Source organism: Thalassophryne amazonica, chromosome 4, assembly GCF_902500255.1.
Source record: "Thalassophryne amazonica chromosome 4, fThaAma1.1, whole genome shotgun sequence".
Lineage (NCBI taxonomy): Eukaryota > Metazoa > Chordata > Actinopteri > Batrachoidiformes > Batrachoididae > Thalassophryne > Thalassophryne amazonica.
In genome coordinates this window covers 14,529,031-14,556,818 of record NC_047106.1, presented here as the reverse complement: position 1 = coordinate 14,556,818, position 27,788 = coordinate 14,529,031, and the positions used below count along the sequence as shown (strand labels likewise).

The 27,788-nt window shown below is 41.1% G+C and overlaps 1 protein-coding gene and 1 long non-coding RNA gene across 2 annotated transcripts in view; both read left to right on the top strand.

Annotated features, from left to right (window-relative positions):
- The window catches only part of LOC117509324 (cell adhesion molecule 1-like), a 548,821-nt gene that overhangs the window by 329,722 nt on the left and 191,311 nt on the right, over window positions 1-27,788 (top strand). The window lies entirely within an intron of this gene.
- On the top strand, window positions 13,258-25,802 carry LOC117509436. Its single transcript, XR_004560409.1, has 3 exons — window positions 13,258-13,268; window positions 21,041-21,045; window positions 25,722-25,802. It is a non-coding gene; the product is annotated as an uncharacterized LOC117509436 (long non-coding RNA).

The window sequence follows — 27,788 nt, the reverse complement described above, 5'->3', positions numbered from 1 at the left end:
GACAGCTGGTGGCAGAATTAAATTACAGGAATGAAATTTCCACAGAACCTGTGAGCAGGAAGTGGAATGACGACATTCTCTTTGCCCGATGCAGCGCTCTGATCAGGAATGGAGGATGATGGGTTGGTGTGGATTTCTACAGGACCACTTGGGAGTAAACATCACCATTATCATGACTGGGGGGGTCGGACAGCACAACAACTGCGCCTTACGCGTTCATGCAATGAACCCTTTGTATTCTGAGATTTGTATGGTTCTGTGTGGCCTTCACAGCTGAACAGCTTAATTCTTGACTAAAGCTGCTGCTACATCTCGCAGAGTTTGCAACAGTTTCACACCATAATGGGCCAAGCTACAACACTGTGTAACTCGGCTGATTTCCCCAAGCAGATCTCCAGTGGCTAGTTTTGGCATCAAGTCATCCTGAGCCGGCTCACCACTTGGCAAAAGTCTTTTTTTTTTAGCTCCATGGACTACCAGCAGATTCATCCCCATCCACACTCGGCTTGAGATGGCCCAGAGCAGGCAACATGATGCAACTCTGGTGAACTTGGTGTACACTCTATCCTCAAGTCTAGATATATCACAAGGCAAATTATTTGTATAGGACTATTCATTTGCAAGACAACTTTTTACAGATAGGGATGGGAACTTGATGAATTTCAGCAATATTGATGCCATTATCCATTCAACTATTGGTCCAATTCTTTACCATCCCCTAATCAATTTTCTGTGTGGAAAACTGTAGAACTACAGGGGTTTTCTGCATCAATGCACCTGTTTTTCTTGTTGCTAGATGCAGAGTTTGGCATCATGACATCATACGCATGAGATCTTGCAGCACCGAACTGTCAGAAAATCATGGAGGCATTGATTAGATCTGATAAGATCTGAGGCATACAATTCCAACGGACTGAACCAAATCTGGATTCCCAGCCATACAAATACATTAATAACAAAACAATTAAAGATCTCTTTTGATCCAAGACCATTTTATAGGCTTGAATTAACTCACAGGCAGCCGGTATAATGATCTGAGCAGCAATTCTTTCTATGTGCAACATCAAAATTGGATGCCAAGTTGCACCAATCCTGCACTAGACCGCCTCAAGCAGCATCCAAAGCAGCTGAAGAGTCCAGCTGAGCTCCTTACAATTTTGAACGTTTTAATGATCTGTGCAAAGCAGCATACTGACCTCACCCACATGAGCCACACTGAGGCGCTGTTCGGGAAAACTCAGCGATGAGCTCAGCCAGCTGTAAGAGCTCATTCACACACAAACCTTACACCTAATTTCAATGTAGTGCTACATTGAAATTAGCTGAGCACCTGCATTACTGTGCTCACAGTAACGCAGTAGCTCAGTGGTTTGTGCTCTTGCTCCACAGGAAGAAATGTCTGGGGTTCAATTCCACCTATGCTTTTTTCCTTCCTGTGTGCAGTTTGCACGTTCTCCCTGCATCTGAGTGGGTTTCCTCTGGGCAATCTACTTTCCTCCCTGTATCAAATCATGCATCTCAGGGTCTGCTCCTTTCTCTGCCCTTGACCAAGGCAGTATCTCTATCAATTCAGTTTATTTATCGAGCTCCAAATCACAACATAAGTCACCCCAAGACACTTCACAGGTGCAAGCATGGTAAAGAAGAACTCCCTATGGCATTTTTTGATTGCAGGTAGAAACCTCAAGCAGTCCAGACTTGGAGGGGTGACCATCTGCTTTTACCAAGGAAAAAAAAAAAAATCAATCGTGCTAAACAGAGATGATAGAACCAAGCATCCTGGTCAGTTCCAGTGGTTATGGTGACCAACCCATTCAACAGAGAAGAGACAAAGCTCCGAAGGTCAAAGGTCTCTCCATCTGTTGTTGGTCCCCGGGTGGTGTACTGCAGTTTCCCACTGCTCCTAGTAGTTGGATTGTGTCTAGCTGTAATTAGGATGAGTTAAATACAGAGGAACAATTTCACTGTGTATATGTAAAACGACAATAAAGGTTCTTCTTCTGGCTCAAAACTCTTTGACCTTTCAAGGTTACCCAGGGTCAAGTCATGTGACCAACAGAAATTTGACATTAATGTTTCTCTTAACCATATGTTTATTTTTAACCAATTCCTTGAAACAAGAATTCTACATTTCTCCTACATATATGACCCATGCACTTGACCTCAAGTCAGTCCACCAGGTTTGGCTCAAATCATCTCAAAACTCGTGAGCTGTTTTGTTCACACATACATGAGCAGACTGGATGGAAAACTATACCCTCACGTGCTGCTGCTGCACACAGGTGTGAAAATATTATCTTGGTAGACATGATGAAGGCCTGTTCCGCTCTTCTGTTTTTCCCACCTAAGGTCATGAGAAACCTGGGAATCCTGACTGACAGTTAGCTAATCTTCTCAGATCATTTTCAGTCTGTGTCAAGGTCATGTTGTTTTGCCCTAAATGGCAGCAAGAAGATCCTTCTGTTCCTGTGTGAGGATGCACTGCAACCCCTCGCACAGGAACTCATTACTTCAACTCTTGTCGACTGCAGTGCCCTTCGAAAAAGGCTTGCACTCCTGATGCTCTTCATATGATCCAAAACGTGGGGGGGGGGGGGGGGGCAGCCTGGAACAAATTCAAGAGCTTCATTTGCTGAAGAATGTAGTCTCCTTCACACCGACGTCTCTTAGCATCCGAGAGGTGCTGGATGTTCCCACCACAGGTCTTCTCTATATTTTCCTCCTCTAGCCCCTCTGCGGTGGAAGGTGCTGCCCAGCGGCATGCAGGAAACAGTTCAGCACCCAACTCTGTCATACATATGTGACAGGACACAAACCTCAGTTGCTCTCTTGCTGTTGCACTTATGCCCACTGCACCTGACATTTATAATCTCCACTAAGGAGGTTATGTGATCACCAGCAGTTGACATTTTGTTCATTAACAAGAGTTCTCTTCCACTGATCTCATTGAAACACATTAGAATGATCAGTCTCAGCAGCAACCCTGGAAATTCTGGTTTTTATTGGAATCCTAATTCTGGATCATCCTTTGTACAACCCACAGACTGTATCTTTGCTGGACAAATCCTCTCTGATCTCACCCGTAGGTTCTCCTAACAGCAGGTTTGGAGCTCACATGAAGTGTATCTAAATGTCGCCATCTGAGCAGTGCTTGACTCCAAGGCAACCCATAAATGGGTAAAGAGGTGGCATGTGTGTGATGGAGTCGCCATATAGTAGTAGTAGTCAATAGACTTCACTCCCCTGACAGCTACAGGATACTCTAGCCAAGTGGTCAAAGCGTCCGCCTCCCATGTCAGAATCACAACACAACGTGGAGCAAGCTGCTACATGTGGGTAAGACCGACATAACCGGGGCATGATGAATGAAGCCCAAACACACACTCCATTTTGCAATTACTAAATAAGCGAAGCCTAACAGGCTAACTTTCGGTTGGGTGTTTGATTAAGGTATATTTTTGCTGACTGAGCTGTGGGTTTTCATAATTGGTGGCTTGGGTGCAGCTATAAAAAACTATAACTGATTTACGGTCTCAGTAAGTGTGGAACCATTAAAATCACCATCGATACCTGTTAGTTAGCGCTAATGGCTCTAACATTCAAATTAAATAATAATTAAATTTTACTCAACAGAAATACTGGAGCACCAACTTCTTTGATGTCTATTATTAAAATTCACCATACAGCAAGCCATATTATCTTAGATACTTGTAATAAAGTGCTCAGAAATAACAAACAGCTAGCAGCCACTGCTATTGAGTGGACCTGCCACAGTAATTTTCATTCAAAATGACCACACCCCTAATTATCCCTAACTTTATATCTTAAACTAGCTTAAAAAGATGAGCTACAAATAATTTCACCCCCATTCATCTGTCATGAACGGGGAACCGACCTACAGGTAAACATTTTTTTTTGTACCAGGCTACAAACACACATATATTTCTGCTATAATATTTGCCATTTTAAAATTGGCACCTATAGGGCTTGAGTCATTTTTGGAACCAGCCTCAAGTGACCATTCAAGGAACTGCAACAATTGATACATCTGTTGGTTTGATTTTCAGCACCACAGGTTCCCACTTGGGACAAAGCCATATGGTGCACTTACCTGCATTTCTAGCAATTTAAACAAACCTTTTTTCAACTAATTTCAATACATTATTTATGAAGTGCAGGTTCTGTTATGTGTCGGACGCAGCCCGGAGAACCGACCAGCGTTTGAAGGACCCAGTATGAAATAAGCAGAGCACGGTACAAAGGATAACAGAGTTTAATGAACATAACAGTGCTGTGAAAGAATATAAAAGTGCGCAGTCTGGTGTGGTGGTTTTGCGGTGCGCTCCCAACAGCGCCAACGGTCCGGAGCCAGAACCAATTCGGACCCAAGGACCCCGCCGACACCCCCCAGGTGGCCGCGACAAACCGAGTCTGTGAAAGAAGGAATCATTATGTGAGTCCACACTCAACACACAGAGAGAACGCTCAAAGGTGCATAAACAGCAAACACTTCCTGGCTTAATTACTAATCAGCTTCCCACCCTGCAGGCATGGAACACCCAGTTCACAAAACTCCACTGCAGAGGAAGCTGATTACACGACCAACATACAGCTCAATATAATAAGGTGTGAGGGACACCACATTTACTGACTGTATAAATGTTAGTCACAAAATCTAACGTACCTCAGGAAGTGTGCTGACGAGCGTGAGACCTCACCCCCTCCTCTTTCACAGACCATGCATCAAACCTGGACGTTCTCTGCATCCACTGATGATGAGATGGCTCCCGAGACGACGATCTCACCCGTCTGGTCACAAGGTCGAGTCTCTGGCAAATACACACTGTGTACTCCAGTCTTAAATGCCACCATGTTCCAATCCATGTAGATGCACCACAGCTGTGAGTCCTGACGAGCCGCAGGTGATCAGTCTCAGGTGATCAGGGTGAGGTCCTGATAAACTCAGCTACACAGCCACTCAGTCCCAAATGCAAGCCACCTGGAAGGAAAAACAAAAGACAGGACAAAAGACAGAAACAAAAAGGCAGCCAGGCCCCCCAGCCATACAACAGGTTCTGTGGAACGATGAGTCATAAATGCTGACTGCAGAGGTTCAAAGAGGTCATTTTCAGACAGATAATCAGCTGCTTGGAGACCACTTTTGCAAGAAATTTGGGGGAAAAGAAAGTCAACGTAGAAACAGGCCTATAAAAGGTTTACTGAAGTGAGGTTTTCGATGAACAGTTTTAAAACAAGCAAGCAAAAAAAAAAAAAAAAAAATTCAGTTGTGAGTTGAGAGTTGACCACATTCAGTACAAGTAGGGTTGCCAACCGTCCCTTGAAAAACGGAATCGTCCCTTATTTGGAAATAAAAGTGTGCGTTCCGTATTGACCTGAAACGGGACGCAGTTTGTCCCGTATTTCTGTGAGAATCAAAAAGTCTGTAAAATGTCAATGGAATTGACTTGCGCTTTATATGGAAACTTACGGTAAATTTGATCCCAGCCTCTTTCCTGCTCTTCACCAATGAGCTGACAGACACGAGTTGACGATACAGAATCACTCTTATCTCATTGGTTGAGGGACATCTGCTCGCAAGAAGATCCCGGACGACCATAATAAATCAGCATGGCTGATAGCGACACAGACACCGACACTGGCACTGCAGCTACGCCTACGAACAGCAGTGTCTGTAACGTCGTTGCTCCTCCTCGAAAAAAGAAAGCAAAAATACATGGGCAAATGGGAAAAGGAAAATGGCTGGGTGGAAAAGGTGTGCGACAACAGCTATAAGTATTGTAAGTATTGTTTACTTTTTCAGACTTTCACTGTTACATTGTTTTGGATGATATTTTTTTTGTTAATTTATACACTTTTAAGTTAAGCAATAGCACGACAGAGAAAGATTTATTTTTAAAGAATTTTTTTTATATATTTTGAAGCAGGACAGGATGCTCATATTGAAATTGTGAGTGAAAATTTATTTTGCACTAAAAATAAATTGCTAAATAATAATTTGTTTTCCGCATGTTCATATCATAACAAATGCATGTATGCATCTACTTAAATTCAGGGTCAAGTCAATAGTCAAATGGTTAAAAATCGTTTCACACACACGCTGGGAAGGGTGAAGGCAATGGTCAGTTGGCCGGTCCATGGAAATAGAGACTGGAATGGACGTCACGTGACTAGCGGGTGGAGAGAGACCTTGATCCTGTTAAACAGAAGTGATATGAGGAGAAAAAAGGCAGCCAGTGCTTCATCATCAACTGTACGAATCACAAAAACAAATTCTCCAATATTAAAATGAACTGTACAAGAGCCTTAATGTAATTATGTAAAACAAATGTCTATTTTAAAGTCGTTATGCCGCAATTTAATGTCAGTATACTGAGACTATAACTCAACGCCATAAGTTCTTTTCATTAAGCTGCATTCACATGCGGAAACAAAAATGTTTACATATATTTATGTCTATATATACTTGCAGCTGTTGTTTAATATGATATGTACATGTGGTCACAGGAGGCATTTAAATTTTAACAGTGTGGTTGGAGGGGATGGAGGAGGTACTTTTTACCCTGACTGAGGGTCAAAAGTCATAAATTCTGAAGGGCTTTATATCTACTTGTAATAAAATGTTAGTAGAAATCTTATATATGTTGTTGTCATTAAAAGACTAGCAGTAATATTACAGTGGAAAAAGCAGCAAGATAAATGAGCACAATGGCAAGACATACTTCAGATTAATATTTTAATACATAAGGATTTTTTATCCAGACATGTATGGGTTCGTTAGACCTTTTAATTAGCATGAATACAACTTACAAGCGTCATTTATAAAAATCCATCGAGAATTATGATGACAGGGAAAAAAAAATCACAGTAAATGAACAGAATGGAATATTTTCCACAAATTTCCACACTTTACATAAAACATTTTTTTCTACCTAGACATGTATGGGTTCATTAGAAAGAGCAATTAAAGAGCTTTAAAACAAGCCTACTTTTATTAAAATCTGTTAACAAATAGCGACAATAAAGTGAGAAAAGCAGCAGAGTTTGTTGTAATTTCCCCAGATTTCTGCATTTTACCTAAAAGTTTTTTTTTTTTTCACCCACACATGCATAGGTGCATTGGAAAGAGCTTTCAAAGGGCTTTGAAACAAGCCTACATTTATTAAAATCCATTAAGAAATAGCGACGCTAGTGCAAAAAAAGCAGTCAGTTTATTATTGATGAGCTGCACATTTCCACCCTTAGTAATGGCACCTTCCTGTCCTGAGTGACGCTAATAGATAGAGGCGCGCATGTCCATTCCAGTCTATATTTCCATGGGCCAGTCAGCCCTGCCAGTGAGGTGTCCCTTATTTATTTTTCAGAGAGTTGGCAACCCTAAGTACAAGACTCTTAATCTTTAACCATCTTAGAAGTCACTGGATGAAGACAATTTGTCCACGTCACAGCCATCATACATCTTTGACAAATGCAACAGAGAAATACTGTCAGATTCAGACAAAAACAGTTCTGAGACAGAGGCTCGAGTTGTTGATTGTAAAGGACTTCCTGACATATGCATTGGGATATTTTATTACTAATATTGTTTATTTAAGGGTGGGCACCATGTTTCCAAAGCAGAAGGTTCCTGGTTCAAGACCATCCTTGCCCATTCTCCATGTAATGTCAGGAAGGGCCAAACCAACATGCAGATCCATCTCAGATCTGCTGTGGTGGCAAAAAGGGAGAAGCCAAAAGGACTTGCTAATATTGCCTGTATGAGAGTTTGACTACAGGGTCAAACCTCAATTTCAGATTATGTTTATTTTTATTAATTTCATTGGAATAGTAACATGCCCTGGCAGTGGACAGAGCTGCTTTACAATCAGCCAAGGTAATGATTTTAGTCCCATTTGTTTGAGCAGGAAATCTGAAAAAAACAAAAAAAAACCTAACAATTTATTGACTGTAAATTATTTTAATGAATAGACCTTGGATCAGGGAAAGCCATTTAATTTAGGACCTGGTGAGGACCAAGAAAACTTTTAATTAGTAATTTGAAACACCTCCCATTGATTTTAATGTTCGGATCTCAAGTGAATAGACTTCAATGAAATTAAAGAAAATGGTGGAGAGTTGGGTCTTGAGTCAGGGAAAACTTGGTTTCATCATCCACAATAATTTTCTGTTTATATTTTTGGAATGCCTTCCCATTGCGTTCCACATCGCTTATACTTTGATGAAACAGCGCCCCTGCCTGTACTACAGCTTAATAAGATAAATAGAGGACTGTTGGACTATGGCAGCAGCCATGAGAATTCCCCATGGATCTGTGCATATCCGGCTTTGTAGGAGATGGGTATCTTACCACATTTTTGATGACTGATACCCATGTACCCTATGCCAATGCTAGATAAGGTGGATTTTAATTGGATGAGACAGATTTCAACCAAACATCTACTGCAGCTTCTAAGCATGGGCATTTGAGATGACGCTGCAGTAGACGATTGCCAAATTTCCAACTATGTCAACCAATAAAAATGCTCCTTAATTATCCACTATTAGACTATACAACACGGGACCCTCGGATCAATTACTGTATTTCTGATAGGACACCTGCCTCCCACAAACTCTGCAGAGGTGTGCTCTCTCTGCGTGTTTTGACATTTCTATTACTTTCTTGAAAACTAAATCCTGCCCGTCATGCAAAATCCCACAACAAGAGAAATATCCTGCAGGATCTGTTCCAGTGAAATGCATATTCAGAGAGGAGTTATATTAATCAAGTTGTGGTATTGTAAGAAATAAAGCCCATATCTCAATTCCATGGATACACATCCTGATAGCTCAGTTTGAAACCTTGCCTTTACCTGTGACAGTGCTTTCGGCTTGCATGTCGATGCTGTTTTACAACTGAAGTTAAGGAGGGAAGCATGCTCGAACTTTTTAAAGCTACACCATCCATCCATCCAATTTTCATACCCACTTACTCCACTTAAGGAGTCATGGAGGGGAGGGGTTGGAGTCTATCCCAGCAGTCATAGGGCGTGCGGCAGGCAGTGACGTGCTGTCAGGGGAGGCAGTGAGGCTGTGCCTCACCTGTCATCATGGAAAAAAAAAGTAAAATAAAAATATAAATTTAATGGTTATATTTATCCAGTGATTTGGACTATAAAGTTATTTTCCTTTTAACCTCACCAGCTTTAGATTATTTTTTTATTCAAAATCACTGAATTTTCACATTTGCCGTTCAAATACTGAGAAGAGACATGCGGTGAGGCAGCAGCCACCCGTGCCTCACCTTGGATTGTGCAATCACTGGGCTAACTGCTGGCATGCTGTGCACTGAGACTGTGTCTCGCTGTCTTTCTGTATGTCACCATTAAAATGGTCAAACACTTTGGCTGTATGAACTTAAATTCCATAGTTTAACTGATGTACATAATGTACAGTGTTTTTTTGTCAACAGCTGTATGTGTGTGTAACGTGTTTCGTGTGCTGAGCGATCATAAATAGTGCAGCAAATAACAGAATATTTACAGAGGAATCCTTCAAATGGTGATACAAGCACCAAATTTGGCAAAAGTACAGCTTAGATATTACTCTTTTGAAAAACCAACGGGCCACTTGAATTTTCAATAAGCAGCCATGTAGGTGTCAATTGAATAATTACATAGGGGTCAAAATATAAAAATGGTCCAGCCATATTGAAAATTATACCACATTATTTGTCTGATTGTAAAGATTCCAAAAAGGTATATTTTGGACTATCTATGACTGAATTCTATGGAGTTATGGGGCAAAAACAACAAGAATGGTGACAAAGTTCAGTTTCACTTTGTACAGGGGCCAAAAGTTAGAGTTGCTCCAATTTTGTTCAGCGGTGATGCAAATTATTGGTTGAGTTAATAGGGTTTCAAAAAGGAATAGTTTGCACCATGTATCTTGCTTAGTTATCAATTTACGGGTTAACATATGTCACATGTCATAGAATTCAAAGGACATCAACATTATTTGACCTTTACTTTAGAGACCAAGCATTCAACACAGTCAAAACTATTCCATTTATTAATCCAAGTAGCTCAATCAACAATTTGCACCATTTTTTTTACTAAAATTGGAGCAACTTTAACTGAATTGACCTTTGTCACCATTCTTAAGGTTTTTACCCCATAACTCTATAGCATTCAGTCATAGATAGTCCAAACTATACCTTTTTGGAATATTTATGATCAGACACATAATGTGGTATAGTTTTCAATATGATTGGAGCATTTTTATATTTTAACCCCTGTGTAATTCTTCAATTGACACCTATGTGGCCGCCTATTGAAAATTCAAGTGGCCCGTCGGATTTTTTCAAAAAAAGCAATGTCTAAGGAGAATTTGTGCTGGATTTGGTGCTTGTATCACCATGTGAAGTATTATTTCAGTTATTTGCTGCACTAAAACGGCTGCAAAAAGGCACCAAGTGAGGCACGCAGTTCTCCTGCCTCATGTTAGGGGGCACTAATGATCCCAGGGATTCTTCTTACAGCAACTCCTCAGCTATTTATTTTTTCCTCTCGCCTGGACTTTAGTTTCAGAATGGAGGATTACATATCCAAAGTGAAACAATTTTCTAAACTGGACTTTCAATCAAAGCAGGAGGTAATAATTAAAGGAAGACCAACACCAAAGCTAAAAGGTTTGCTTCAGACAACAGAAGACCGGCTCTTTTCAAACAGAGCGATACACACATAAAGTCTGGCTGTGTGGACGTCCAGTAAGAAACTGCCTTTTCAACTTTTCCTGCCTTATTTTCTCAACTTGTGACAATGTCTGGACCCAGATGGGATATTGGGACCTGAAGAATTTAAAGAAAAGTGTCATCACAGATGAGCGGTTGACCACTCAGATTCAAAGCCAGAAAAGACTCCAAACATACAGTCGGAACAAGACTGACGAAGGGCGACTTTCTTCCCTGGCAGTGATCTCCACTGAGACAGAGAGACTTTTAAAATTGAAGGAAGATAAGGAAGACTTCCACAAGCAAGTCATTGATGCTTTTGTCAGAAGGAGCGGCACATGTGGACTTCATTTATAAGTAAAGGTAAGACCATAATAACATTTTTTTAATTAAATGTGCTTTTTTGTGTGCTACAGTTTGTATGTGTAAAGAATGCTGATATGAGATTTTACACATAACCCGTTAAATCAAAAGGTGAATAAGCTACTCTGTGGGGTTCATATGTTTGTAAATCTGATTGCGATGAAGTCAGTGCCTCACCAGCCATCAACCTCACCGCATGTCAATGGAGGCAGGGTACACCCTGGAAAGGGCGCCAGCTTCTCGCAGGGCCACATAAAGACAAACAAACACATTCGCACCTGCACACACACCTATGGACAATTTAAAGTTTCCATTCCACCTAACCTGTGTGTCTTCAGATGTGGGAGGAAGACGGAGCATCTGAAGAGAACCCATGCAAACATGGGGAGAACATGCAAACTCCACACAGAAAGGCCCCAGGTGGGAATCAAACCAATGACCTTCTTGCTGTGAGGCACAGTGCTAACCACTAAGGCACCATGCTGCCTATTGATACACTGAAGATGGATTCAGTGATGATTTTGTCTTAATTTCTTCTTCTGATGAAGATGATGATGATGATGAATATTATTGTTATTACCTTGGGTCTGGAATCAATGTGGCTGATTTTTCAACATTTTCAAAAACTTTGACATTCTTTGGTAATCCCTTGCATTTCGGTTGAGCCCATAACACACACACACACACACACACACACACACACACACACACACACACACACACACACACACACACACACACACACACACACACACACACACACACACACACACACACACAGTGAGGAAAATAAGTATTTGGTGATTTTGCAAGATCTCCCACTTAGAAATCATGGAGGGGTTGAAGTTTTCATCTTAGGTGCATGTCCACTGTGAGAGACATAATCTAAAAAAAAAAAAAATCCGGAAATCATAATGTATGATTTTTTAATAATTTATTTGTATGTTACTGCTGCAAATCAGTATTTGAACACCTGTGAAAATCAATGTTAATATTTGGTACAGTAGCCTTTGTTTGCAATTACAGAGGTCAAACGTTTCCTGTAGTTTTTCACCAGGTTTTCACACACTGCAGCAGGGATTTTGGTTCACTCATCCACACAGATCTTCTCCAAATCTTTCAGGTTTTGAGTTTCAGCTCCCTCCAAAGATTTTCTATTGAGTTCAGGTCTGGAGACTGGCCAGGCCACTCCAGGACCTTGAAATGCTTCTTACGGAGCCCCTCCTTAGTTGCCCTGGCTGTGTGTTTGGGGTCATTGTCATGCTGGAAGACCCAGCCATGACGCATCTTCAATGCTCTTACTGAAGGAAGGAGGTTGTTTGCCAAAATCTTGCAATACTTGACCCCATCCGTCCCCATCCGCACCCCCAGAGTATGATGTTTCCACCCCCATGCTTCACGGTTGGGATGGTTTTCTTGGGGTTGTTCTCATCCTCTAAACATGGTAAGTGGAGTTGATTCCAAAAAGCTCTATTCTCTCATCTGACCACATGACCTTCTCCCATGCCTCCTCTGGATCATCAAGATGGCCACTGGTGAACTTCAAAGGGGCCTGGACAGGTACTGGCTTGAGCAGGGGGACCTTGCTGCCCTGCGGGATTTTAACAGCATCATGTGTTACTAATGTAATCTTTGTGACTGTGGTCCCAGCTCTCTTCAGGTCATTGACCAGGTCCTCCTGTGTAGTTCTGAGCTTTCTCAGAAAGTGAGATCTTGCATGGAATCCCAGACTGAGGGAGATTGACAGTCATCTTGTGTTACTTCCACTTTCTAATAAATAATCATAACAGTTGTTGTCTTCTACCAAGCTGCTTGCCTGTTGTCCTGTAGTCCATCCCAGCCTTGTGCAGGTCTACAGTTTTATCCCTAGTGTCCTTAGACAGCTCTTTGGTCTTGGCTATGGTGGACAGGTTGGAGTGTGATTGATTGAGTGTGTGAACAGGTGTCTTTTATACAGGTAACAAGTTCAAACAGGTGCAATTAATACAGGTAAAGAGTGCAGAATAAGAGGACTTCTTAAAGAAAAATTAACAGGTCTGTGAGAGCCAGAATTCTTGCTGGTTGGTAGGGGGTCAAATACTTATTTGCAGCAGTAACATACAAATAAATGATTAAAAAAAAAAAATCATACATTGTGATTTCCACTTTTTTTTTTTAGATTATGACTCTCACAGTGGATGTGCACCAGAGATGAAAATTTCAGACCCCTCCATGATTTCTAAGTGGGAGAACTTGCAAAACTGCAGGGTGTTCAAATACTTATTTTCCTCATTGTATATATATATATATATATATATATATATATATATATTGTATGTTGTATTGTATATATGTATTTTATATATATATATATATATATAGAGAGAGAGAGAGAGAGAGAGAGAGAGAGAGAGAGAGAGAGAGAGCGAGAGAGAGAGAGAGAGAGAGATATAGATATTATTTATATATTTTGCACGTCCTCTCAGGCACACTGCTTTGGATACAAGTATTTTCCAAAAGGATGAAGGTATGTAAATGCAAATGCACTCAGTCCAGTCATGCTGCGATCTAAGCAGCACTGATTTGAAAACGGCTAGTGGAAATAACAGAGTGTAATGAGTGAAATGTTAACCGGGGCCACAGACCAGCAGAGGCAGACTGAGGAGCAGCAGCTCAAACAAACACTTATCAGCTCCAGCAAATCAGCTCAAACAGGCCACACACAGGTGGGCCGCACTCACGAGGAGGCAGAAGTCCAGCGGGCGGAGTCACAATCCTGACGTAGTTTATCATGTGACCTTTCTTAACGATGGGATTGTGATGGGGTGAGCTGCATTGTGTTTGGCCTGCTGTTAATTCCTCCTATTTGACAAAGCTGCGGAGGATAACATCAGCACAAATGATTTTGTCAAGAAACCTGAGCAAACGTTCTAGCAGTCAGCAGAGCCACACGAGGTTCAGAGCGGCTTTAAACCCTCAAAGAGTCCAACAGCTCCTGTAACGACTCTCTCACAACATTACACTGCCAGGGAAAACAACTGAGAAATATCCAATTTCAAGGCACCACATGTTGGACCACAGCATCCGAAACCACACTCGATCCTTCTGCACATTAGGTGATCTGTAACACAGACCCTGCAGTTAATGCCTCCAACGCTGATTCTCCGGTAAAAGCTTTATCAACATTTCCTCGGGGCAACAAGGTCAGATGCATCTTCGCAATCCAAAAGATAAATAGATCAGGTTTCCACGCCAAATGTTCTTCAGGGTCCAGCCTGCCAGCAGCCGCATAAACACAGGCTTCTGGCCTTAAGCACAGGGTGCGTGGTCAACCCGAGCCTGTCAAAACACAAACCGCCAGCGAGCTGAGGGAGTGGCAGGATGCAATCAATAGATACTGAAGGCGGCACCACTGACCTGCAGATTATTGTTTGGCGGTTTGCTCCGCGCAATAAACAAACATGTTTATGTTGAGATTTGACAATCAGCGATTGTGGGATTAGATGGAAGCGAGCGCGTGAACAGGTAGAAACACCGTTTGCAGTCACCACATAACTTGACAGGAATTTGCACGTCAAAGATGGTTTTTTATTTTATTTTATTTTATTTATAAATGGGACACTATATACAGTGTGGCTTCATTTTCCGGGCCTGGATCTGAAGTGAACCCTTGTCATGCATCGCTATCCGTCTGACTTGTTATAGCAACAGGTGTTAGCAATAGATAAAATGTGGAGTGACAAATATGATTTTCAGCTGCAGGATAATTTCTTATCTCAGATAACCACTTTACTTCTGTCATAACCTGTCTCTTCCCCCTGAGTTGAGCTGATTAAATAAATAAATAAAAAGTGTACGCCTATATGTGTGCGTGTACGTCAGAGCTGGTTTCACGTGCATATGTTTTGGAGCTGCTCAGGCTGCAGGTTTGCCCTCCCCAGCAAATTCTCCAGTCTCTCCTGGAGAATCACGAGGTGTTTCCAGCTCAGATGGAATATCTAATCCTGTCTGGCTTCAGGCTTCTTCCACCATGTAGATGAAGCTGGAAAACCTCCAACAGGATGTGTCCAAGAATCTTTTTAATCAGATAACGGAACCGCTTAAAATACTTCTTTCAACTTGAAGGGCAAACGCTTTCACTCTAAAGTCCTTATGGATGCAAAAGCTCCTCATTTTGCCCCTTAAGGTGACTCCCACTACCCTGTGAAGGAAACTCATTTTGGATATTTTTGTTATTTGGTCTCCAGGTCTTAGGGTGGCCTCCTGTTGCTGATTTGTAGCAGTGATTGATGTCTCCATTCCATAAATGAGGAAATCAGGCCTGATTGTCCTCTAAAGTTGTGTGTTATAGTATGATACATGATTATACACCAGGGTACCACAGATTACAAGTGACACTGAAGGTATCCCCATGACACGGGAGCTAGTGAGCATGCTCACAGTGGTGCTTTTCAAGTCTATACACTAATGTCTGTGCTTTTCACAACACTTTACTACAAAACAAATGTATCTGTTAACACCTGAAAACGGTCTGCTGGATGAATATTATCATTTCAGAGGAGATCTGAAGAGGTCTGCAAACAGTGAATTTGTGAACACACCATCCTCATCACTGCTCTGCATTCTGCTACCAGCTCCAGTCAATTAAATTACTCTGCTCCAAAACAGAAAACAATCTGCAATGTATTTTAATTTTAACTTGGCATCAAAGTTACAATGCAACCAAATTCATATTTAAGCATTATTTTATATTTATTGGTCTAACACCTGATTGCACAGAAGACATAAGTCCTTTAAGCGGACCTGCAACCCAATGGTGCAGGTGCTTCTCCCCGGATTCTGTAGTGTGAAGCAGAAGAAAGTCTGTGACACCCCCTGGAGATGACACCAATGCATTCCATGTTACTTCCCCATATAAGGCAGGTACCCATTTACACCTGGGTAGACTGAGACAATGCAGATGACGTGCCTTGTCCAAGGAAACAGACAGATAACGTCATTGAGAATCATACCCAGTCTACATATTGATAGTCCAACTGAGCTACTTGCTTATTGTACAAATAATAATAAAAATAATAAAAAAATCAAACACAAGCCAATAATTATCTCCAGAACAAGTATGTCACATCCAGTTCTTACTCATAAAATCTATGAATCCAAAAGCAACAATTCATAAATCTGAGGCATTCTCTATCTGTAATTTTTGGTTGAATTTTTGTTTGTCATTTTGACCTGTGAGATCAGTTTTGAGGTATCACTTTGATCCAGTGAGGCCTGGACATGAGGTGTTTCTGAAACTTTAAAATCAAGAGAGAAGCAAAACAGAGCACGATGGCAAAGCAACCTTTCAGCGGGATATTTGGAGAGGCTTGATCCTGCAGGGTGTGTTCATCACGGGTCTGTTGAAGCTACTTATAGATATTGGCACCATTTCCTCTGTTTATAAAGCTGGCGGGGATTGAACATGTTGTTGGATACTGTAGAGATCTCAGATATTTGGCAAAGTCAACAATGGTAACAGGAGGACACTTCATCATAGTCACAGTCACTGTCAGGTATCTGAGTCCTCGCCAGCTTTTTCAATTTTTCCTGGCCTCACAGCAATTTACCGCGTGCAGAATGAGTGGCTGAATTGTAATCTGTGCGTAATTGTATTTGTATAACACGGTGACCTAAATGGGACTGAAGGACACCTACAGAGATATAACCAATAATGCTGCCACTGGAGAAATGTCTCGTATGCTTTGAAGAGGTCACCACATGACATTAAAGTCAGCAGCCTTTATTCCTGGCAAACTGGGAGCCTGATTACTGGAAATTGCTGTTGTTTATTTTCTAGTGGGAAAGTCACTCTTTCCCACCATAGGAACTATTTTCTGGCTGCTGGTAGTATTCAGTATTAGGAACTAGTAGTATTCAGTGTTACGAACTAGTTCTGACTGCAGCCTGTGGTCCTGTTTGTTATTTCTAACAACAACAACAACAAAAAAAAAAAAACAAACTAACAAAAAAAGGAACCAGGGAACTCATTTAGAATTGATATGCATGCACAGAACAGGACCTAAAAGATGCACACTGGAGAGGGTTAAAATTATGAGTGGCAGCGTTATTGCACGTATAATGATACCATATGCGAGTGAGTCTTAACTCGTACATTCAGCTCCACTTAACACATGTCACTACATGTACTTTTTAATAAATAAAGAAAATTAGCTTTGTTAGGGCCCTGTCCCACTGGCGTTTAGGAGGATTTGCGGATGGAATGCGCACAAAAGTGGCCCACATCCACCAAACAACCGCAATAACCGTGTAACATTCCTATATGAGTTGGCCGCCATCCGAACACGTCCGTGATCATCCGCAGAGGCACACATGTCCGCAGCCAGGAAAATCCTGCTGCGGATGAGATCCGCATCACTGCCTGAACACATACTGAAGACATACGCAGGACATACACAACCAACACGCCGCATATCCCCTGTCATCCGCTGATATCCGCAACCGACGGGTCGGCGTGGCGGCGGACCGGGACAGCGTGCAAAACAGATATGACGCGTGCCCAGCACGGCCACATCACGGTCGCAAATGGTATGTCGCGCATGCAGACAGAGTGGGCACGGATGAAGCGAGTGCATCACGGCCGCTGTGCCCCTCATGGGGGCACCTCCGCGGTCGCCTTCGCTTCTGTTCCCTGTTATATCCGCTTTTCTTCCTCATGTATTCGCTGATCCACCCCGGGACATTCATCATTTCCACCCACCTTTGTTGCGGACGCTCAGCTTTTGTCTCCTCATTTCATGCGCAAATCCTCCTAAATACCAGTGGGACAGGGCCCTTAGATGTGATAAGTGAGCGAGAGCGTGTTCAGTTATATAATCTGACTCAGACCTGACCTTAAACCATATTTTTCATATGTCACTGGCGCACCGCAGTGGCTGAAATGTAAATGCTGCTACTGGTTTGAAATAAATTGGGCCCATGTTATTTTTGCTGCTCAAGTTTTACAAGGAGAGATTTTATCTTAATAAAGACAGCAGCATGGTGATGTCACTGCAGCGCAAAGGATTCTGGGACAACTTTAAGGATAAATAACTGTCTAAATATTCTCTTATTTGAAATGTTCCATGCTGGTTCTCGTGGTGAGACTATTATGTCCATAAGTGAGTGTGATGTCAAAATTAAGAAGAAGCATACAGCACAGTGAGGGAACGGTCATTACGAACGGTTGAGTTCAAAACTACTTGTGGGCTCACATGTGTTGCCATGTACAAGTAGTGTTGCCACTTGCTGCATTTATTGTTTTTTTTCCTCATATGTCACTGTTGTGATCACACACAAACACCATGATTTCTGTTTCAGATTTTGTTTCCTGTTCTTCCTGTTGGTTGCCATGATAATTGCACATTTCAGGCTTCATGTTGAATCCTTAGATATTCATGAGGTGCTGTGCATTGACCATTTGTGGTTGCATGTAGGCGTGTAGAGGGTGGGATATGAACCAGGTCACAGTTCAAAGTGGAGTGTGGCTTATAAATCAATCAATCAATCAATCAATTTTTTTTATATAGCACCAAATCACAACAAACAGTTGCCCCAAGGCGCTTTATATTGTAAGGCAAGGCCATACAATAATTATGTAAAACCCCAACGGTCAAAACGACCCCCTGTGAGCAAGCACTTGGCTACAGTGGGAAGGAAAAACTCCCTTTTAACAGGAAGAAACCTCCAGCAGAACCAGGCTCAGGGAGGGGCAGTCTTCTGCTGGGACTGGTTGGGGCTGAGGGAGAGAACCAGGAAAAAGACATGCTGTGGAGGGGAGCAGAGATCGATCACTAATGATTAAATGCAGAGTGGTGCATACAGAGCAAAAAGAGAAAGAAACAGTGCATCATGGGAACCCCCCAGCAGTCTACGTCTATAGCAGCATAACTAAGGGATGGTTCAGGGTCACCTGATCCAGCCCTAACTATAAGCTTTAGCAAAAAGGAAAGTTTTAAGCCTAATCTTAAAAGTAGAGAGGGTATCTGTCTCCCTGATCTGAATTGGGAGCTGGTTCCACAGGAGAGGAGCCTGAAAGCTGAAGGCTCTGCCTCCCATTCTACTCTTACAAACCCTAGGAACTACAAGTAAGCCTGCAGTCTGAGAGCGAAGCGCTCTATTGGGGTGATATGGTACTACGAGGTCCCTAAGATAAGATGGGACCTGATTATTCAAAACCTTATAAGTAAGAAGAAGAATTTTAAATTCTATTCTAGAATTAACAGGAAGCCAATGAAGAGAGGCCAATATGGGTGAGATATGCTCTCTCCTTCTAGTCCCCGTCAGTACTCTAGCTGCAGCATTTTGAATTAACTGAAGGCTTTTTAGGGAACTTTTAGGACAACCTGATAATAATGAATTACAATAGTCCAGCCTAGAGGAAATAAATGCATGAATTAGTTTTTCAGCATCACTCTGAGACAAGACCTTTCTGATTTTAGAGATATTGCGTAAATGCAAAAAAGCAGTTCTACATATTTGTTTAATATGCGCTTTGAATGACATATCCTGATCAAAAATGACTCCAAGATTTCTCACAGTATTACTAGAGGTCAGGGTAATGCCATCCAGAGTAAGGATCTGGTTAGACACCATGTTTCTAAGATTTGTGGGGCCAAGTACAATAACTTCAGTTTTATCTGAGTTTAAAAGCAGGAAATTAGAGGTCATCCATGTCTTTATGTCTGTAAGACAATCCTGCAGTTTAGCTAATTGGTGTGTGTCCTCTGGCTTCATGGATAGATAAAGCTGGGTATCATCTGCGTAACAATGAAAATTTAAGCAATACCGTCTAATAATACTGCCTAAGGGAAGCATGTATAAAGTGAATAAAATTGGTCCTAGCACAGAACCTTGTGGAACTCCATAATTAACTTTAGTCTGTGAAGAAGATTCCCCATTTACATGAACAGATTGTAATCTATTAGACAAATATGATTCAAACCACCGCAGCGCAGTGCCTTTAATACCTATGGCATGCTCTAATCTCTGTAATAAAATTTTATGGTCAACAGTATCAAAAGCAGCACTGAGGTCCAACAGAACAAGCACAGAGACGAGTCCACTGTCCGAGGCCATAAGAAGATCATTTGTAACCTTCACTAATGCTGTTTCTGTACTATGATGAATTCTAAAACCTGACTGAAACTCTTCAAATAGACCATTCCTCTGCAGATGATCAGTTAGCTGTTTTACAACTACCCTTTCAAGAATTTTTGAGAGAAAAGGAAGGTTGGAGATTGGCCTATAATTAGCTAAGATAGCTGGATCAAGTGACAATTTTACTTGCAGTTGTTTATTGGAACAGATTTCTAATTTTTTTTTTTTTTTTTTGTATTTGTATGCTGTTTTTCCCTTTTATTCATATGTACAATGTTGGTATGAATCCTATGCAATGTTTTATAAATGGGGCCCCTGAATTCTATGTAATGGGCAGTTATGGGCATGTTATGGGCAGTGATGCGTGAAAAAGATATGATCACTACATTGGCTAAATCATATAAAAACAACAAACCACATGTTTTTAAGACATCTTCATTAAAGTCTGGGTAAATATCCTCTTGGGGGTAGGTGATGGTCTAGTGGTTAAGGCGTTGGGCTTGAGACCAGAGGATCCTCTGTTCAAAGGTCTTTAAGGCAAGGTCTTTAATCCCCTATTGCTCCCAGTGTGAAGTGAGCGCCTTGTATGGCAGCGCCATACATCAGGGTGAATGTGAGGCATTATTTGTAAAGTGCTTTGAGCGTCTGATGCTGATGGAAAAGCGCTATATAAATGCAGTCCATTTACCATTTACTTATTTGTTCATCATCATAAAACAACTTGGAAGTGGAATCCATAATGTCTGTTGTCTAGTAAGGGGTTGGAACACATAGATCACATTTATGTCTCGTCTGGTTAAATCTTAATTTTGTCTGGTCCAGGTTCTCAATCAGGAAGTGTTTTTTTGTTTCAGTGCGCACATTTATAACAGTCATTAACAGTGTTGCCACAGTTACTTTGAAAAAGTAATCCAATTACTGATTACTGATTACTCCTTGAAAAAGTAACTTAGTTACTTTACTGATTACTCAATTGTAAAAGTAACTAAGTTAGATTACTAGTTACTTTTTAGTTACTTTTCCCAGCTGCCGACAACAACCCTCTGCCACCTCAACATGACAATGATACCTGTTTTGCCAAAAGTTACTTTATAGTCACCCTTTCTTGACTTCAATGAAAATAAATACTTGTTTTATAAAAAGTAAAATAAAGACCTCTTTCTTGACCTCATATTTAACTGTTGACAGCACTGTAACAGTAAAACTTGCAATTTCGAACCTACATTGTTTATAAATGTAACTATTAAATTCATTCTAGCATTTTTCTAACATTTAAATTCTCTCTAAATATTTTACTTGTCGAAATTAATATTATTTTAAGTAGTATTAGTAGTTGTAGTAAAAAAAGGCTTCAAAATTGCACCTTTAATCTAGGGGTGTTGTGGGGGAGGGGGGCACATCCTTGCCCCATGCCCCCATTCCATCTGGATTCGCCCCTACTTTGGCATTTGAGCACAAAGAATGGATAACATTTATTTATGCAGAAAACGTGACCAGATTTACAGGTAAGAAAGTTTTATTGTGTTTTCACATCATGTGGTCCTCAGAAAGAGAGTTTAGGTGCATTTGAGTGGAAAATAGTGTTAGTTGTTGACGCGTCGTGGAGGATCAGCTGTTTTAACGTGCAGATACGGAGCGGCTCAGCTCTAAATAAAGGAGGAAAAGTATAAAAATGTATTTGTAAAGCTCAGTGCAGGTGTGCTGATCACCGTGCTTTAAGAGGTGAGGACGAGTCGAGCAGCTGCAAAAAAACGCGGATTAAAAGCTCACAGCTCACTTAAAGTGGGCAGTTCAGTCGAACCCCGACCTCCTGCCCACGGACCAAGTTTAATGCTGTTATCGACCCACAATGAAAAATAATAGTAACGCACAGTGACATGAAGAAGTAACTTTAATCTGATTACTGATTTGGAAAGATTAACGCGTTAGATTACTCGTTACTAAAAAAAGTGGTCAGATTAGAGTAACGCGTTACCGGCATCACTGGTCATTAATAATTAAGTCTATTAACTTGGCAAACACACAACTGCATTATCATCCCACAGTAGATGAGAGCTTTGAGGCAAACGTAAGTTCTAAGGTAAATGTCCAAGGTTCAAACCTCAGCTATGTGAGTGACATCACGGTATTTTGTTTTTCTTTACTTTTTGGATGGTGATGGGATTCCTGGTTTTGCATTATATCACCCCTTTAATAATTATTTTATTTGAGCAAGAATTTAACCTGGAGCATTTTTATTTTCAAAAGCTGCTGTTGATGCCGTTGTTGGCTGTATTGCGCAATCCATATTGTAGCGCACCATCACATTGGTGATGACTATGACCCCTCCCCTAGGTATGGTGAAGAATGTTTGTTAGAAATGGGAAAAATGGCATCACTAATACAACTGGCTGAAATGTGTTTGGTTTGAGGGGTGCTAAATTACTCTCAGATACATTGTGGAACCTGATTAGGATGCATCTCGGACCGTCTCCCTTTCTACATTTTCCAAGAACATCCAGGACAATGGTCTACAGACAATACCTCATTTCTATGGAGGATGTCCTGGGACCCCCAAGAGAGATGCAGGTAATTGCGAGGGCAACTGCCTTATTTACTAGCGTGATAGCATATATAATTTTTACCCCATATATGTACATATATACGTATATACACCCAATGCTTGGTTTACCCAGTGTACTGAATTCAGTCAGCACAGTCTTTCAAACCCCCAGGGACTGAAACACTGAAGGTTAAATGTTTTTTAGAAACTACATTTGCACGTTGCTGATGTGCTGTAACAGAGAGATTAAACAAAAACAGATGTTATAAGTGGTTCCTCTATTGCTCGGCAGATGCTGTGATGTAGTTCATTATGTGAAAGCTACTGTAGATGTACGAAGTCCAGATGAAAAAAGGGGTTTTTGACTGCTGGTTTATGCAAATATAGTTGAGGCCATCATGGTTTATAAAATCAAGAATGAACAATAAGATGCCAGAATTGGGCATCCTAACTGCCTCCATGAAGGAGAAATTCATTTTATCTCCATTTCTTAACCAGGATTACTTCAGAACCTACAGACTCATTGTCATGAAAGTTGGTGGAGGTGTGCAGTAAGACTCCAAGACAAAGTCATTACATTTTGTTGTGGATCCAAAAACAATTTCACTTTTGTCAACATTCTGAGATGTGGTATTTTTATGCAGATCTTTTTTGTGAGTTTGTTATAAAATAAGGCTGCACCTCAATACAAAAAAGCCATATGCTCCACTGGGTTATACTGCGGTTTGAGGTTAATATTTTTAACAGGTTCTGCACCGAATCCCATCTAGTTTCACTTAAAAACAAATGGATTTTGAGCCACTTAATGGTAGACATTTATGTAGGGTGGCAACAGAATTACATGGAAGTTACTGTTGGTAAATGTGACAGAACGATTGCTCTATATAGCACAGCATGCATGTGCACGTGGAAATGTCTTCCACTTACAGAGGATAAAATTTTTACAAAACGTGAGGCCAGATAAGCACTGAAAAAGAAATGGATAGAAAGAAGCTCTTCTTAAAAACAAAAATGAAAATGGGCAGCTTGGCGGCTTAGCGGTTAGCACTGTATATCCCCACTGCATATAGTAGTTGGATTGTGTCAAACTGTAACTAGCATTACTAGTTCTAGAACACTTTACTTCTGCAGTGCCAAATCACAACACAAGTCACATTGATGAGGTTTAAACGTTACCCATAACCTGAGCAGACACACTGACAACAGTGTTTTAAAAAAAAAAAAAAACTTCCTCTGGATTATTTTTTATAACAGGAAGAAGCCACAAGCAGACCAGACTCAATAAGGTGACCATCTGCTTTGGCCATACTAACAAAATAAAACAAAACAATGAAATAAAACAAAAGAACAACAAGGAAGAGTATATTTTGCTGTATGTGTCCATGTATATAAAATGACAAAATGAAGGCCGAGCTTCCCTTCACTAACAGCCTGATGTAGGGACTAAAAAACTACAACTCAAGCCTGAGTAACACAAGTGTTAACAGAAGTAGGTCCTTAACAAACCAGGAACCAGTTCCTAGTTTGCTCTGGACATAGCTTCTATGGACAAAAAGTACCAGTTCTTGCCGTAAATAAGCGCAGGCCCAGTCTTAGCACAAACATTCCCTTTGTTTGCAGAAGTGCTGGACATCTCGAGACAGACTTTGCAGTTTGCCGATCACCCACAGGACTGATACGGTTTTAATCTTCTCATTTTGGTGGCGCGGACAGATGTTACAGTACGCCTGATAATTCTCTGCGCGGTCACGGCCTCTGATAGCAGCGTGTCGGGATAAGTGCGGTTCACTCAGAGCATGTCAAACAGCAGTATTGGCTAATGGATTTCCTGTGAATCCCTGTGGGTTGTTCCACTATCGACAGGAGAGTGGCTCAAGTCCTGCCATTCACAAAGCAGGGCGCTGATAACATGGGGAAGCAAAGCAGACAGCGCCACAGCTCACCTGTCACCACAGCTCTTGTTCCAAATGGCTGCTGTTGATTTAACTGATTGGAGCCGGGCCCACTTAAACCAAACAGTATGTGCGTCTCGCTGAGAGTGTCACAGCGATTAAACATGTTGGTATAACGGCCTCTTGTTTACTCTAACACGGCAGACATGACCTTTTGCGAGCATTTTAAATAACCTGGGGGACCTGATGGAGACCCCGTAGGGCTCAGCAGAGGAAGTACCTGCTCTCGCTGACAGTACTGACCATCTGCGTTAGCTGCTTGACCCGGGCACCAACACAGAAGAGTGAACTTTAGTTTGTTTTCTCAAATGCACCTTGGATCAGTAAGGCCAAAGGAAAATACAAGTCTGCTTACTTTTTCCACACAGTTTCACTGCAGATGAACAAAGACGCGGCAACATGACATCACTGACAGTGAACTGTGCCAGTAGCAACATACATCAGCTCCATAATGATGGCTCTTCTTTATAAAATTATTCACTTTATTACCTCAAACAACCCATAAAGGGACACACAATACGTGACCACTCCTTTGATTGTTGACAAGATATCTAAAAAACAGTGGCTGAGTTTCAACAAACAGGACTAATTTATTGAGGCCCATTGGTGCTAGGACTTATCCTCGGATCCTGGATCATGGAGCTGATGAGAGTCCATCACAGGATATGTCCCCAACCAAGGCTGGGACCCATTTACAGCTGGGTGGACTGGTACAATGCAGATGAAATGTCTTGTCTAAGAACACAAACGAGTAGAATGACCTGGAATCAAACTCAGGTCTAAATCGTTGTACCCCAGCTATCCCACTGATCTACGTACCTGCTCTACCTGGTCAGGGAAAACTACATTAAGTTCACAGGCTGATAGAGATCTTTTCCTTTTATCATTACGTATTTTCACAAGAAACAGGATTTGATTTGTTTCTGGGGTTGAGATTACTAGCTGTAATAGTCGACTACAAATGAACTAATATATAAATAGTCAACTAATTTTCTTCTTGTTTACACATCCTGTAATTCAGATTTTGCTGCACAGCTATCAAAAACAGAGACATGGTACCCTTGCAAAGATTATTTCAATGAGGACAGAGATCCACCAGCAGCCAGCATCCGCTTCAGTCAAAGGCTCTGAATGGAGATCTTAAATTCTGTAGAACCACAAATGTTGTTTACATGTAGATTACTGTGTTGATACCACATTTTCAAGTGACAGTTTTATAGTTTTTTTTTTAATTAATGTCAATTTGGGGTTTCACTGTTTAAGTTTGTCTATATTAAATTATTGTCGAGATTAGCCATCAACTAGTCTGCTATAATGTTACCTAAGTAATACCCGACTAATATTTTTATTCATCAATCTAACCCAATTTTTTCCAAGATTTTTTCCACTAGAATTATCTATGTATTTTAATGTGTTTTTCTTATATAACTATAGAGCAGGTGTATCAGTGGAATAAGGAGTTGGAGGATCAATATTTCAATTTCAATTTTATTTATATAGTGTCAAATCAAAACAAACAGTTGCCCCAAGACGCTTTATATTGTAAGGCAAGGCCATACAATAATTACGTAAAAACCCCAACGGTCAAAACGACCCCCTGTGAGCAAGCACTTGGCGACAGTGGGAAGGAAAAACTCCCTTTTAACAGGAAGAAACCTCCAGCAGAACCAGGCTCAGGGAGGGGCAGTCTTCTGCTGGGACTGGTTGGAGCTGAGGGAGAGAACCAGGAAAAAGACATGCTGTGGAGGGGAGCAGAGATCAATCACTAATGATTAAATGCAGAGTGGTGCATACAGAGCAAAAGGAGAAAGAAACATTCAGTGCATCATGGGAACCCCCCAGCAGTCTAAGTCTATAGCAGCATAACTAAGGGATGGTTCAGGGTCACCTGATCCAGCCCTAACTATAAGCTTTAGCAAAAAGGAAAGTTTTAAGTCTAATCTTAAAAGTAGAGAGGGTGTCTGTCTCTCTGATCCGAATTGGGAGCTGGTTCCACAGGAGAGGAGCCTGAAAGCTGAAGGCTCTGCCTCCCATTCTACTCTTACAAACCCTAGGAACTACAAGTAAGCCTGCAGTCTGAGAGCGAAGCGCTCTATTGGGGTGATATGGTACTATGAGGTCCCTAAGATAAGATGGGACCTGATTATTCAAAACCTTATAAGTAAGAAGAAGAATTTTAAATTCTATTCTAGAATTAACAGGAAGCCAATGAAGAGAGGCCAATATGGGTGAGATATGCTCTCTCCTTCTAGTCCCCGTTAGTACTCTAGCTGCAGCATTTTGAATTAACTGAAGGCTTTTCAGGGAACTTTTAGGACAACCTGATAATAATGAATTACAATAGTCCAGCCTAGAGGAAATAAATGCATGAATTAGTTTTTCAGCATCACTCTGAGACAAGACCTTTCTAATTTTAGAGATATTGCGTAAATGCAAAAAAGCAGTCCTACATATTTGTTTAATATGCGCATTGAATGACATATCCTGATCAAAAATGACTCCAAGATTTCTCACAGTATTACTAGAGGTCAAGGTAATGCCATCCAGAGTAAGGATCTGGTTAGACACCATGTTTCTAAGATTTGTGGGGCCAAGTACAATAACTTCAGTTTTATCTGAGTTTAAAAGCAGGAAATTAGAGGTCATCCATGTCTTTATGTCTGTAAGACAATCCTGCAGTTTAGCTAATTGGTGTGTGTCCTCTGGCTTCATGGATAGATAAAGCTGGGTATCATCTGCGTAACAATGAAAATTTAAGCAATGCCGTCTAATAATACTGCCTAAGGGAAGCATGTATAAAGTGAATAAAATTGGTCCTAGCACAGAACCTTGTGGAACTCCATAATTAACCTTAGTCTGTGAAGAAGATTCCCCATTTACATGAACAAATTGTAATCTATTAGATAAATATGATTCAAACCACAGCAGCGAAGTGCCTTTAATACCTATGGCATGGTCTAATCTCTGTAATAAAATTTTATGGTCAACAGTATCAAAAGCAGCACTGAGGTCTAACAGAACAAGCACAGAGATGAGTCCACTGTCTGAGGCCATAAGAAGATCATTTGTAACCTTCACTAATGCTGTT